Genomic DNA, 14,592 nt, shown 5'->3' with positions numbered 1-14,592 from the left:
TAGTACATATAGACTTATCTTCTTAGGCTAGTATCAACATATATTTTACAATTTTGGTACCAGATCTGTCAAATGCAATAAGAATCCAGATATGTGATAATACGGTTCTGGTTCTAGTTAAAACTCATGACAACTGAGCACACTAAAGGAACTTAGGCATAATAATAACAGATAACCGATACTGAGAGAAAATTTATAAGAAAGAATGATAGAGATGGCAGTTTAAGATGACTCCATACATGCTAACAGGAAAAAAAGGAGGACCTTGGGCATGTTACTTAGTCTCTTTGGACTTCAGTGTGTTAATCCAGTAAAATAGTAAGCCTATTTATACTGTTATATCATGGGGTAATTGTGGGAAGTAGATGAATTAATATACATAACCTGCTTAGAATGGTGCCCAGTACACCGTGGGCTATAATGCAAGTGTTGATTATGGTGATTATGAGATTGCCACCAATTTCGAAGTCATAAAGAAAGCTTAAGCCCTGAATATGGGTTAATAATCACTTAAAAACATCTGAGAAGAGCAGAAGGTAAAAGCAGAGCCTTTACAGACATCTCAGATTGAACAAATGACTACATAAATTAAAATTTATTGATTTAATTAACTGGTGCTGGTTGGTAAAGTAGACAGACAACAGAAGGATAAATATTTAGGAAAGGTGAGTGTGATCGAATTAGTTCTACTTGCCAAAGGCAAATTTAAGTGTATTTTAGAAAGGATTTTGAGTGCTATCAAATAAAGTACAGGGACTTCCCTGGTGGTCCAGTGGTGAAGAATCCTCCTGCCAATGCAGGGGCCATGGGTTCTATCTCTGACCCAGGAAGATCCCACATGCCTCGAGGCAACTAAATCTTTGCCTACAACTACTAAAGCCTGTGTGACTGGAAGCTTGTGCTCTACAACTAGAGAAAGCCCCAGTACAGCATCAAAGATCCAGTGCAGCCAAAGATAAAAGTAAATTTAAAAATAATAAATATATAAAAACAAAAATAAATCACAAAGGTACAGAAGGTAATTATCAATTTGGGCAAAAAAAATGGTAATGAAATCTTTAACAGCAGGGATAACTGAGAAAGTGAGTCAGGATACAGAAAAAAAATATGAGGCATTTTACCACAAAAGGAAAGAAGGAATGAGCAGAGAAGCTTGAAGGCACACAAGAATCACAGATGTTTATAATAATTTCTAAAGAAGATATCTAAAAATGATGATGGTCAAAGGACTATGTGAAAATAAGAGGAAATTTGGCAACTGAAAGTGCTACTGAAAGAGCGGAATTATGAAGAAATAAATATTCAAGAAGCAGTAACCAAGAATTAGATTTGAGTAATGTCAGAGCACGAAGTTTCTCTATAAACACTAAGCATAGAGGGAGCACTTCCTGTGAGGAGGTGACATTTCAAGGTGTTAATTTAAGTATTTGAGGAATGGTGGTTGGAAAATCCTCAAACTTTGAAAAGGTATGAAGTCTCTAAAAAGAGATTTCCAAAAAGGTTTCAAAGATATTATACTGGGTTGACTAATGTCTACTCCAAGTTCATGTCCACCCAGGATCTTAGAATGTGACCTTATTTGAAATGAGGGTCTTTGCAAATGTAATGAATTAGGATGAGGTCATAATGGATTAGGGTGGGTCCTAAACTCAACAGGACTGCTGTCGCTACAAGAAGATGACACACAAGAAGGTCATGTGACAATGGAAGCAGGGACTGGAGTAATACAGCTGTATGTCAAGGACGGACAAGTGCTGTCGCAACCACCAAAATTTAGGAAGAAGCAGAAAGGACTCCCTCTTAGAGTCTGTGGAGGGAGTGTGGTCCTGCTGACACTTTGATTTTTCACTTGTAGCTTCCAGGACTGTGAGAGAATAAATTTTGTGTTGTTTTAAGCCTCCCAGCTTGTGTTACTTTGTTACAGCAGCCAAAGAAACTGTGTAAGTGTCAAGCAACTCATTGTCCACTTGAGATCTAATTTCCACTAGCTTCCACTCTTTTGGTACACAATGACTGTCCTGGAAGGCTCTGGCTTGAGAACTCTACCTCTGTTATCCATGGCTCTTTTCCCAGCTTAACTGGGAGATTACATCAGGTTTGGTTATGAGACACCCTGTCAATGGGAAGTGACACAGGGCTCATATTCAGACACTTGTGCCTCATGGCACCTAAAGACTGTCATGCATGACGACAGTGCTTATATCAGCCTCAGCAGAGTAGGACTTCTCACAAGGGGCAAAGACACTGACATCCTTCCTAGAGCCTCAAAGTAATTAAGTAATTCTGAGGGCTTCCCTGGTGGCTCAGTGGGTAAAAAATCTACCTGCAATGCAGGAGACATAGAAGACACTGATTTGATCCCTAGGTGGGAAGATCCCCTGGAGGAGGAAAATTGCAACCCATTCCAGTATTTTTGCCTGAAAAAATCCCATAGACAGAAGAGCCTGGCGGGCTACAGTCCAAATAGTGGCAAAGAGTCAGATACATCTAAGTTACTGAGCACACAGCAATGGTGGTCCAGTGATTAAGAATCCTCCTGCCAATGCAGAGGACACAGGTTTGATTACTGGTCTGTGAAGATCTTACATGCTGTGTAACAACTAAGCCTGTGTGCCACAATTACTAAGCCCCCACTCTAGAGCCTGCAAGTCGCAACTACTGAGCCCATGTGCTGCAACTTTGCCTAGATCCTGTGCTCTGAAACAAGAAAGGCCATCACAATGAGAAGCAATGAAGAGTAGCCCCCACTCACTCCAACTAGAGAAAGCCAGTGCCGCCATAAAATTAATGTTTTATGAAAAGAATTTTTGAACCCAAAACTTTAACACTAAAAACAATTCAACTCTTCAGAGGTTTGATGCTTCATCAATTGAAAGTGGAAATCAGGTTCCAGAAGTAACGTGGGAAGCTCGGCTTACTCACTGAGACCAGGTTGCTATAGTTTTCCAGCATCACATCCCTATACAAAGTCTTCTGAGTTGAGTCTAGCCACTGCCACTCTGCCTGGATGAAGTTGGTTAACACATCCTTGAATGATACTAGTCCCTGTAAGAGTACATTTTATTTAATCTGAATTGTTAACAATTGGAGAATGTGAAAAATATGTATAAGAAATGGACCTTATTGCTGCACTGATATAAAAATTATAAAAGTTATAAAAATTTGATTTGATGCATACAGTATATGATGTTTTCATTTTTATAGGAGAAATAGGTATTAGAAATAGCTTGTCAACAAGCTTAGTAATTAATTACTGAATTAAAAAATCCTTCGGTTGGACTTCTCTGGTGGTGTGGTGGTTAAGATTGCCGGTGCAGGTGACATGGGTTCGATCTCTGGTCTGGGAAGGTTCCACACGCCACAGGGCAACTAAGCCTGTGCTCTGCAACTATTAAGCCTTGTGCTCTAGAGCCCAAGAGCTGCAGCTACTGAACTACTGAACCTGTGCTGTAGTTCAATAAGGGAAGCCTCTGTGATGAGAAGCCCATGCACTGCAACTAGGGAGGAGCTCCCACTTGCTGCAACTTGAAAAAGACTGTGCCCACCCATGAAGACCCAGTGCAGTTGAAAATAAAATACATAAATAATAAAGAAAAGAAGCTTTAGGAAAGCTTCTATTGAGCTCACTACTCTGTACATGGAAACATTCTAATTGCCCAGAAAAATCAAGATCAATAAGCTTAAATTCTAGTAGCAAAATAGATATACAAGCATCTGTTTACAATAAGGTATTATAGGAACTATGTAGAAATGCTTACAAGATTGTTTAGTCACTTAGTCATGTCCAACTCTTTGCAACCCCATGGACTGTAGCTTGCCAGGCTCCTCTGTCCATGGGGTTTCCCAGACAAGCATATGGGAGTGGGTTGCCATTTGCTTCTCCAGGGGATCTTCCTAACCCAGGGATCAAACCCACATGCCCTGCACTGGCAGGTGGATTCTTTACAGCTGAGCCATCAGGGAAGCCTGTACAAGGTATATAATGTAGACATAAGGAAGGAAAAATTAGTTCCATTCTATTATTTTGTGGCTGTTATGAGGCTGAAAGTCTTTGAGTAGTTGTATTACGTAAAAATATGCATTAGCCTCCACATGGTCAAATGCATTTCGTAGGCATTTAAAATGTATTTTAGAAGTTAAGTTCAGAGGAGAGCAACTAGAGTGTGTGTTACATCAACAGAGTAAAGGGATATGGTAAGATAAAGAACTAAACTAGGCCAGACATGGAATAATTCAGAACCAGTTTCTATAAATCAGTGGCCTCCAAACATCCTTTGATCATCACTCCATCATTTGAAGTATACTATTTGTATATATTGTACATAAGTACATGTAATTACTACTCAAGGATTATTTAATGAAAATCACTTTCTCAATTTTAGATAAAAATTTAATACAAATTGTAATATCTTATTCAGAGATTCTGATGGACAGTCTTACCTATATCCTGGAATGCCCATCTCCCATTCTGAAAGCCCCCACTCCAGAAAATGTGGAATCAGTAAAAAGATGTGAATAAGTCCTGGACTTACATAATTTCAGATTTAACATTCTGGAATGGTGGTTCCCAATTCTGCCTGCACATCTGAGTCACCTTGGAAAGTATATAGACCAGACTCTATAATGTTAGTTTTTAAAAAAATGTTCAAAAGTGGTCAAACCCACAGAAATACTGCAAAAATAAAATGTGTACAAGGAATACTCACATACCTAGATTCACTTTTTGCTAACATTTAACCCATTTTGTCATTTGTAGGTGTTCCCTCTTCTTCTTTACCTATAAACACATATCTGCTAACATACACTCACACTTTTTCCTGTACTATTTGAAGCTAAGTTACATATATCATGGCCATAAATATTTCAGTGTGTATTGCTAAGAATAGGGATATTATCCTATATAACCAAGGTATAGTTACCAAATTCAGTACATATCACATCGACATAGTACTTTTTTTTAAAGTTTCTTAAATTTATTGAGAACTCTGCATCTGTCTTACATTACATATATTGTTTGAGAAGTTGGAGTTTAACTTGTTACTCATTCAATGTAAATAATGGGGTTTTTTTTGGGGGGGGGGTCTGGCATAAAGCATTGCTGGCAAAAATCTGATAATCTAATTTTCTTTCCTTTGTAAGTCACTTGCACTTTTCATCTAGTTATTGCTCCTATTTTTTTTTCTTTTTTAAAGTCAAGTAATTGTATGAATATGTCTTGCTTGAGTTGATATGCTCAGATATAAGTTGTGCTTTTTCTTTTTTAAAATTAATTAATTAATTTTAATTGGGGGCTAATTACTTTACAATATTGTAGTGGTTTTTGCCATACATTTACATGAATCAGCCATGAGTGTACATGTGTCCCCCATCCTGAACCCCCCTCCCACCTCCCTCTCCATCCCATCCCTCAGGGTCATCCCAGTGCACTGGCCCTGAGCACCCTGTCTCATGCATCGAACCTCAACTGGCGATCCATTTCATGTATGGTAATATACATGTTTCACTGCTATTCTCTCAAATCATCCCACCCTTGCCTTCTCCCAGAGTCCAAAAGTCTGTTCTTTATATCTGTGTCTCTTTTGCTGTCTCACATATAGGGTCATCATTATCGTCTTTCTAAATCCATATATATGCATTAGTATACTGTATTGGTGTTTTTCTTCCTGACTTACTTTACTCTGTATAATAGGCTCAAGTTTCATCCACCTCATTAGAACTGATTCAAATGCTTTATTTTTAATAGCTGAGTAATATTCCATTGTGTATATGTACCACTGCTTTCTTATCCATTTGTCTGCCGATGGACATCTAGGTTGCTTCCATTGACATGGTACTTTTATCTGTTATCTTTCTTATGTCAGTTTTGTTAATGGACACAATAACCTCTTTTACAGAACTTTCCTCTTCCAAGCAGATTCAATCTGGGGTCAAGTATTGCATTTAGTTGCCATGTCTCTTTAGGTTCTCTTGTTCTAGGACATTTCCACAGTTTTTGTCTTTTATGACATTGGCATCTTTGAAAAATATGGTTCCCAACCCTTTCTAAATGGGCTTCCCTGGTGGTTCAGAGATAAAGAATCCACCTGTAATGCAGGAGATAAAGAAGATACAGGTTCAATCCCTGGGTGGGGAAGATCTTTTGGAGGAGGGCATGGCAACCCATTCCACATTCTTGCCTGAAGAACATCATGGACAGAGGAGACTAGTAGGCTACAGTCCGTAGGGTAAAAAGAGTTGGACACAACTTAAGCGACTGAGCACAGCCTTTCAAAAAATTAGAATGCTTACTTTCAGTGTGTCTGCTGTTTTCTCATGGTTAGGTTCAGGTTATGTGAACTAGGCTGGAAAGTGCATAGGTGATGTTGTTCCCTCCATAGACATCCCATCCACAGCATATGCTGCCACTCTCCCTCAGTGAAAATGCTAATTCTGATCCCTTTGGCAAAGGGTTGTTGAATTTCTCCACCACATAATTACTGCCTTTTTAAATTCCCTTGGAACTAATAAGCCATCTCTGGGGAGACTTTAAGACCATGAAAAGCCCTCAGTCCTCATCAGATTTAGCATCAGTTGATGATTCTTTTTTAAATTTGCAAATTTTCTTTTTTCCTTTGGCCACACCTCATGGCATGCAGAACTTCTCCGACCAGGGGTCAAGCCAGTGCTCCTTGCAGTGAAAGCACAGTCTTAACCCCTGTACCACCAGGGAAGCCCCAATTCATGATTCTTGCCTGATACAATCTTCACTATGATAAATGCAAAATGTTTTTCAGCTTCTGTACTCCTTCCATATTTACCAATTTGCTCTTAATCTACCATAAGCAAGAAATCTCCTTTCTGCCAATTTACTATACATATGCTATGCTATGCTATGCTAAGTCATGTCAGTCGTGTCCGACTCTGTGTGACCCCATAGACAGCAGCCCACCAGGCTCCCCCGTCCCTGGGATTCTCCAGGCAAGAACGCTTGAATGGGTTGCCATTTCCTTCTTCAATGCATGAAAGTGAGAAGTGAAAGTGAAGTTGCTCAGTTGTGTCCGACTCAGCGACCCCATGGACTGCAGCCTACCAGGCTCCTCCGTCTGTGGGATTTTCCAGGCAAGAGTACTGGAGTGGGGTGCCATTGCCTTCTCCTATTATACATATAGACTCACAAATTCCTATTTTTCCCAGTGGTTTACAATTCATTATTGTACCTAATTATATTGGTGTTCAACTATCTCAAATTTGACTGGTAGAAGCCCCTTCAACCTGACATGCCCTGTGGTTACTTTGAATACTTCTTTCCTTTAGGGCATAACACGATGTCCCAAATTCATCTTACACTCATCCTGCTCCAGCCCTGGAACAATCAGTTCTCCAGTGAGTTCTGGTTCCTTTCAGTGGGGAGTGGTATTAGACATCAAGCTCCAGATGCAAGGTGTATGCCAAAATGCTGGGTTTTTTTTTTGGCTGAGCCAGGCCTTAGTGTAGCATGTGGGACCTTTAGCTGTGGCATTGGGGATCTTATTTTTTTTAGTTGCAGCATGTGGGGTTTGGTTCCCTGACCAAGGATCGAACCTGGCCTCCCCGCATTGTGAGCATGGAGTCTTATCCATTGGACCATCAGGGAAGTTTTAACCACAATGCTGTTTTTTTACCCCTAATTTTTTTATTTTGATTTTCAAACTTAAAGAAAAGCTGAAAAAACTAAAATGAACACTTGAATAATCATCACCTAAATTCCTTTTTGTAATATTTTTGGTACTTCTTTCTATATATAACTTTTGCTGAATTACTTGAAATTTGCAGTGATCATGACACTTCACTCTTCTATATTTCAGCATGTATATCCTTAGAATAAAGTCACATTCCCATACATCACATTCATACCTGAGGAGATTAATTCAATAATATAATCTAACACAACTCTTATTTATGCAATTGTTTCAAAATAGTTCCCCAATCCAGAATTCAATCCAGTCTCACATATTACACTTGGTTGTTGTCTTCTATCTTCTCTAATCTAAGAACAAAGTTTATCTTTTTGTTTTGATTTTTTTAAATATCCAGGACTTCTCCAGTGGCCTAGTGGTTGAGACTCCATGCTTCCAGCACAGGGGGAGCAGGTTTGATCCTTGGTCAGGGAAGATCTCACATTACATGTGGAAGCAGCCAAAAATAAAATTAATTAAATAAAAAAAAATCCAGACCAGCTGTTTTGTAAAATATCCCATATCCTGGATTTGTCAGATTGTTTCCTTATGGCTAAATGCAGATCAGCTTTTTATATTTTGGAAAAGAGCACAACACAGGTGCTTTGCACACCTCTTATTGCAACAGAAAGGGGAACTAAACACCAGATTATCCCTCTACTGGTGAAAATGAGTACGAGTATTTGGTTAAAGTTTGATCACCAGCAATCTCCATTGTAAAGGTACACTTTCTCCTGGAATTGATAAGTACTCTGGGGAGAGAGAGGAAGCAATGCTTTAAGGCCTTATAATTATTTAACCTGTTCACCTTCAACATTTCAGTCAATGGTTTTAGTACCAATGGATGATTGTTGTAAAGTCAGTTAATACTGTGGGGCTTATAAAATGGTGATTTTCTTATTCTCATTCCTTCTGTATTTGCTAGCTGGCATTTTTTTCCATGATGAAGAGCTTTCTTTCTTTCTTCTACATCTCTCTTCTGTATCACTAGGAACTCATGACATTTTTTTGGTTGTTGTGTAATAATCCATTACCAGTTATTCTTTTTGAAGCTAAGCTGTCTCAGTTTGGTCAGTGGTGGCCTTCTGTGTTCTTTTAATCAGGTATTTCAGTACATTTTTATTTATAGCATAAAGTGATTTTCCAGAATTTACTTTATACTTTCCATGTCCCATCTGCAAACGGTACAATTATCAAAATCAAGAAATTAACAGCATAGGAATTCCCTGGTGGTCCAGTGGTTAGGATTCCTCACTGTCACTGCCAAGGGCCTGCATTCAATTCCTGGTCAGGGAACTAAAATTCCACAGGCCAAAAAAAAAAAAAAAAAAAAATGGAAATTAACATTGGTATGCTATTAACCAAACTATACTCTTTATTTAGATTTCACCAATTTTTCCATTAATATCCCTTTTTTGTTCCAAGATCTAATCCAGGATTCCACACTCTAAGATGAATTAAGAACTAATCAAATAAATTAGAATGTCCAGAAATAGATGTGTGGAGACATGCTAATACACTGTGGCATTACAGTTGCAATTAAACTACAATTACAAACATTAATAATGAGTTGGTGCACCTGGCTTTATGTGTTAAAAGGTAAAACTAGATTCCTTCCTCAAACTATCTACAATAGTGAATTCCATATTGATTCAAGGCTTAAATATTTTACTTAAATATTTTAAAATAGTATTAATGTTAATTAAAGAAAATATTGTGATCTTGGGTTAGAGAAGAATTTTAAAATAAAATTCAAAAGAAAAAAAATCAAATGGGAAAGATCAAAAGATCAGCCTACACAAAAATACAAAACTCTCATAAGGCCAAAGGCACTGCAGAGGGAGTCTGGGAGAGTTAGAGAAAACATACACAAAAAATACAATAGACAAAGAATTACTGTTTAAAATATATAAAATATTATTTAAATTAATATGGAAAAATACAATTTAAAAATGAAGTCATTCACAAAAGCAATGAAAAGCCAATATATGTGATGTACAAGCTCATTAGTAATCTCAGAGTGAAAGTCACTCAGTTGTATCCAACTCTGTGACCCTATGGACCATACAGTCAATAGAATTCTCCAGGCCAGATTGCTAGAGTGGGTAGCCATTCCCTTCTCCAGATGATCTTCCCAACTCACGGATTGAACCCAGGTCTCCCACACTGCAGAGGGATTCTGTACCAGCTGAGCTACCAGGGAAGCCCAAGAATATTGGAATGGGTAACCTGTCCCTTCTCCAGTGGATCTTCCTGACTCAGGAATCGAACCAGCGTCTCCTGCATTGCAGGCAGATTCTTTACCAGTTGAGCTACATGGGAAATCATTTCTGGAAGTAATTTCAGAAATGCAAATTAAAATTATGAGCTTTTTTTCAGAAGTGTGATTGGCAGACTTCCCCTGTGGTCCAGTGGTTAAGAATCTGCCTGCCAATGCAGAGGACATGGGTTTGATCCCTGCTCTGGGAAGATTCCACATGCCAAGGAGCAATAAGCCCAGGCACCACAACTACTGAAGTCTGCAAGCCTAGAGCCCATGCTCCACAATAAGAGAAGCCTGCATACTGCAACAAAGACCCAGTGCAGCCATAAATAAATAAAATAGTCATAATCAAATTTCTTAAAAAAAAGAAAGAAATGAGATTGGTAATACATCTAGAGTCTGACAATACCAGTTGCTGATTGCTGGCAAGAAAGCAGGGTAAGTGGCAGTCTTATGCACAGCTCCACCATCTAGCTAAGGAAAATACTCATGCAGAGCTATTTTAAGGGCATGCAGAGCATTCAACCGCCTTCCAATATTCTAGATCTTACTGCTGGACCAAGCAAGACCATTGGAAAATTGTCTATTTAAACCCTGTAATGGACTGAACATTTGTGTCCCCTCTTCACTGTCCCAATTTGTATGTTGAAGCCCTAATCCCCAGTGTGATGGTATTTGGAGACGGGGTCCTTGGGAGGTAGTTGGCTCGTCAGCATGGAGGCCTCATGATAAATTTAGTTCCTTTAGAAGAAAAGACACAAGACAGCCTGCCCTTCCCCAGCCCTCTTTCTCAACCACATGAGGATACAAAGAGAAGGTGGCCATCTGCAAACTGAAAGAGGGCCCTCAGTTCAGTTCACTTCAGTTCAGTGGCTCAGTCATGTCCGACTCTTTGCGACCCCATGAATTACAGCACGCCAGGCCTCCCTGTCCATCACCAACTCCTGGAGTTCACTCAGACTCACGCCCATCAAGTCAGTGATGCCATCCAGCCATCTCATCCTCTGTTGTCCCCTTCTCCTCCTGCCCCCAATCCCTCCCAGCATTAGAGTCTTTTCCAATGAGTCAACTCTTTGCATGAGGTGGCCAAAATTTGGAGTTTCAGCTTCAACATCAGTCCTTCCAATGAACACCCAGGATTGATCTCCTTTAGGATGGACTGGTTGGATCTCCTTGCAGTCCAAGGGACTCTCAAGAGTCTTCTCCAACACCACAGTTCAAAAGCATCAATTCTTTGGCACTCAGCTTTCTTCACAGTCCAACTCTCCCATCCATACATGACCACTGGAAAAACCATAGCCTTGACTAGACGGACCTTTGTTGGCAAAGTAATATCTCTGCTTTTCAATATGCTATCTAGGTTGGTCATAACTTTCCTTCCAAGGGGTAAGTGTCTTTTAATTTCATGGCTGCAGTCACCATCTGCTGTGATTTTGGGGCCCAAAAAAGTAAAGTCAGTCACTGTTTCCACTGTTTCCCCATCTATTTGCCATGAGGTGATGGGACCAGATGCCATGATCTTAGTTTTCTGAATGTTGAGCTTTAAGCCAACTTTTTCACTCTCCTCTTTCACTTTCATCAAGAGGCTTTTTAGTTCCTCTTCACTTTCTGCCATAAGGGTGGTGTCATCAGCATATCTGAGGTGATTGATATTTCTCCTGGCAATCTTGATTCCAGCTTGTGCTTCTTCCAGCCCAGTGTTTCTCATGATGTACTCTGCATAGAAGTTAAATAAGCAGGGTGACAATATACACCCTTGACTACTCCTTTTCCTGTTTGGAACCAGTCTGTTGTTCCATGTCCAATTCTAACTGTTGCTTCCTGATCCGCATACAGATTTCTCAAGAGGCAGATCAGGTGGTCTGGTATTCCCATCTCTTTCAGAATTTTCCACAGTTTGTTGTGATCCACACAGTCAAAGGCTTTGGCATAGTCAATAAAGCAGAAATAGATGTTTTTCTGGAACTCTCTTGCTTTTCCCATGATCCAGTGGATGTTTGCAATTTGATCTCTGGTTCCTCTGCCTTTTCTAAAACCAGCTTGAACATCAGGAAGTTCACGGTTCACATATTGCTGAAGCCTGGCTTGGAGAATTTTGAGCATGACTTTACTAGCATGTGAGATGAGTGCAAGTGTGTGGTAGTTTGAGCATTCTTTGGTATTGCCTTTCTTTGGGATCGGAATGAAAACTGACCTTTTCCAGTCCTGTGGCCACTGCTGAGTTTTCCAAATTTGCTGGCATATTGAGTGCAGCACTTTCACAGCATCATCTTTCAGGATTTGGAATAGCTCAACTGGAATTCCATCACCTCCACTAGCTTTGTTTGTAGTGATGCTTTCTAAGGCCCACTTGACTTCACATTCCAGGATGTCTGGCTCTAGGTGAGTGATCACACCATCGTGATTATCTGGGTCGTGAAGATCTTTTTTGTACAGTTCTTCTGTGTATTCTTGCCACCTCTTCTTGATATCTTCTGCTTCTGTTAGGTCCATACCATTTCTGTCCTGTAAATCATAGTTGGCTGATGGTGTTATGCAAGTTTTCTATGTCCTTGATGATTTTTCTGTCTGCTGTTTCTACTATTGATTAATTGGCGTTACCCAATTGTTCCCTCCCCATATGCACACTATCATTAACAATAGTAGTCTCTACCTTAGGTTGGGAAATAGCATCGCTGCAAGAGGGGCTGGAGCAGGAGCCTGATGTAGGCTGGGAGGTACCCTGAGATGGTCATGGCATGCCTGCCAGAGTCCCAGGCAGTTTTCAACCTACTGCCTCTGTGCTGTGACCAGGAGTAAAGCAAAACTGTGCACATACTCCTCAAACTAAGAAGGAGCTAAGAAGCTCCTAACAAGCTAAGAAGGCTCATATTTTCTGGTATCAGACCCCCATAGCTGAGGTGCCTAATGTGTAGTTCAAACCTCTCACTCCTCAGGGATGTAGCTCCTCCTCTGTGTCTACCACTAGGGGTGTGGGTCCCAACCAGGTCACTCCTCTCTTCCTGCCAGACCCTGTAAGGAGCTTTCTTTACAGCCTTGGTTGTAGAAGAGCTGTTTTGCTAGTCTCCAAGTCAATTTGAGGGAAAGTCGTTCTATATGTTGTTGTAGTTTTGACGTGTTTGTGAAGGAAGGTGGGCTTGGCATCCTCCTATTTGCCATCTTTATCTTGCTCATGTTCTCTGTTTCTTCATGAGTCAATCTTCGTAGATATTATTTCTTCATGAGTCAATCTTTGTAGGTTTTGTGTTTCTAGGAATCTGTTTCATCTATGTTATGCAATTTGTTGGAATAAATTACTCAGTACTTTCTTTTAATTCTTTTTATTTCAGTAGGATGAGCAGCTATGTCCCCACTTTCATTTCTGATTTTAGTAATTTGAGCCTTCCCTCTTTTTTTTTTTTAAATCAAGCTAAAGTTTTGTCAAGTTCATTCATCTTTTCAAAATCAATTCTTCAGTTTGCTGATTTTTTTTTTTGTTGCTTTTCTATTCTCTATTTTCTTCTACTCTGTTATTATTTCCTTCTTTCTGTTATGTTTGAATTTAGCTAGTTCTTCTTTTCCTAGTTCCTAGTTTGGTTGTTTTGAGCTCCGTTTTATTTTTAAATGTAACTACTGATAGGTATTGCTTTCATGGAATCCATAAGTTTTGATATATTGTTTTTGCTTTCATTTGTCTCTAAGTATTTTACAATTTCCCTTGTAATTTCTTCTTTGACCCTTTGGTTTTTTAAGTGTGTCTTGTAATTTCCACAAACCTGTGTGTTTTCTAGCTTTTCTTCTATTTATGATTTCTAACTTCATCCTGTTGTTGTCAGAGAAGATACTTCTTATGACACCTATCTTTTAAAATCTATTGAGAGTTAACTTGTGGACTAACATAGCCTATTCTGGAGAATGTTCCATGTGCACTTGAGAAGAATGTGTATTCTCCTATTGTTTGGTAGTTTTCTGTATGCATTTGTTATATCTAGTTGATTTACTGTGTTTTTTTAATCCTTTATTTCTCTATCTCGGTCCTCTATCCCCTATTGAGAATAGAGTATTAAAGTCTCCAAGAAGTATTGCAGAACTATATATTTCTCTTCTTTTCTGTTCATTTTTGCCTCATCTATTTTGATGGTCTGTATTAGGTGCATAAATGATTATTTTTGAAACTTTTATTGGGTGGAACCTTTTATTGGGTTGGATTCTTGAGTTTGGAAGATCCCCTGGAGAAGGGAATGGCTACCCACTCCAGTATTCTGGCCTGGAGAATTTCATGGACAGAGGAGCCTGGTGGGCCACAAGTTCATGTGGTCGCAGAGTCAAACATGACTGAGCAACTAACACTTTCACATCACTATACTTCTTTACAAAGTTTATTTTTAATTGAAGCATAAGTGCTTTACAATATTGCCTTGGTTTCTGCTAACATCAACATGAATTATCCATAGGATACATATGTCCCCTCCCTCTTGAACCTCTCTCCCACCTCCCACCTCATTCCACCCCTCTAAGTTGTTACAGAGCCTGGGTTTGAGTTTCTTGAGACATACAGCAAATTCCCATTGGCTATCTATTTTGCATATGGTAGTGTATATGTATCCATGTTACTCTCTCCATTCACCCCATCCTCTCATCCTTTCCCCACCCCCA

Source organism: Bos taurus, chromosome 28 (genome assembly GCF_002263795.3).
Source record: "Bos taurus isolate L1 Dominette 01449 registration number 42190680 breed Hereford chromosome 28, ARS-UCD2.0, whole genome shotgun sequence".
In the NCBI taxonomy this organism is placed as follows: Eukaryota; Metazoa; Chordata; class Mammalia; order Artiodactyla; family Bovidae; genus Bos; species Bos taurus.
This window is presented reverse-complemented; position numbering follows the sequence as displayed.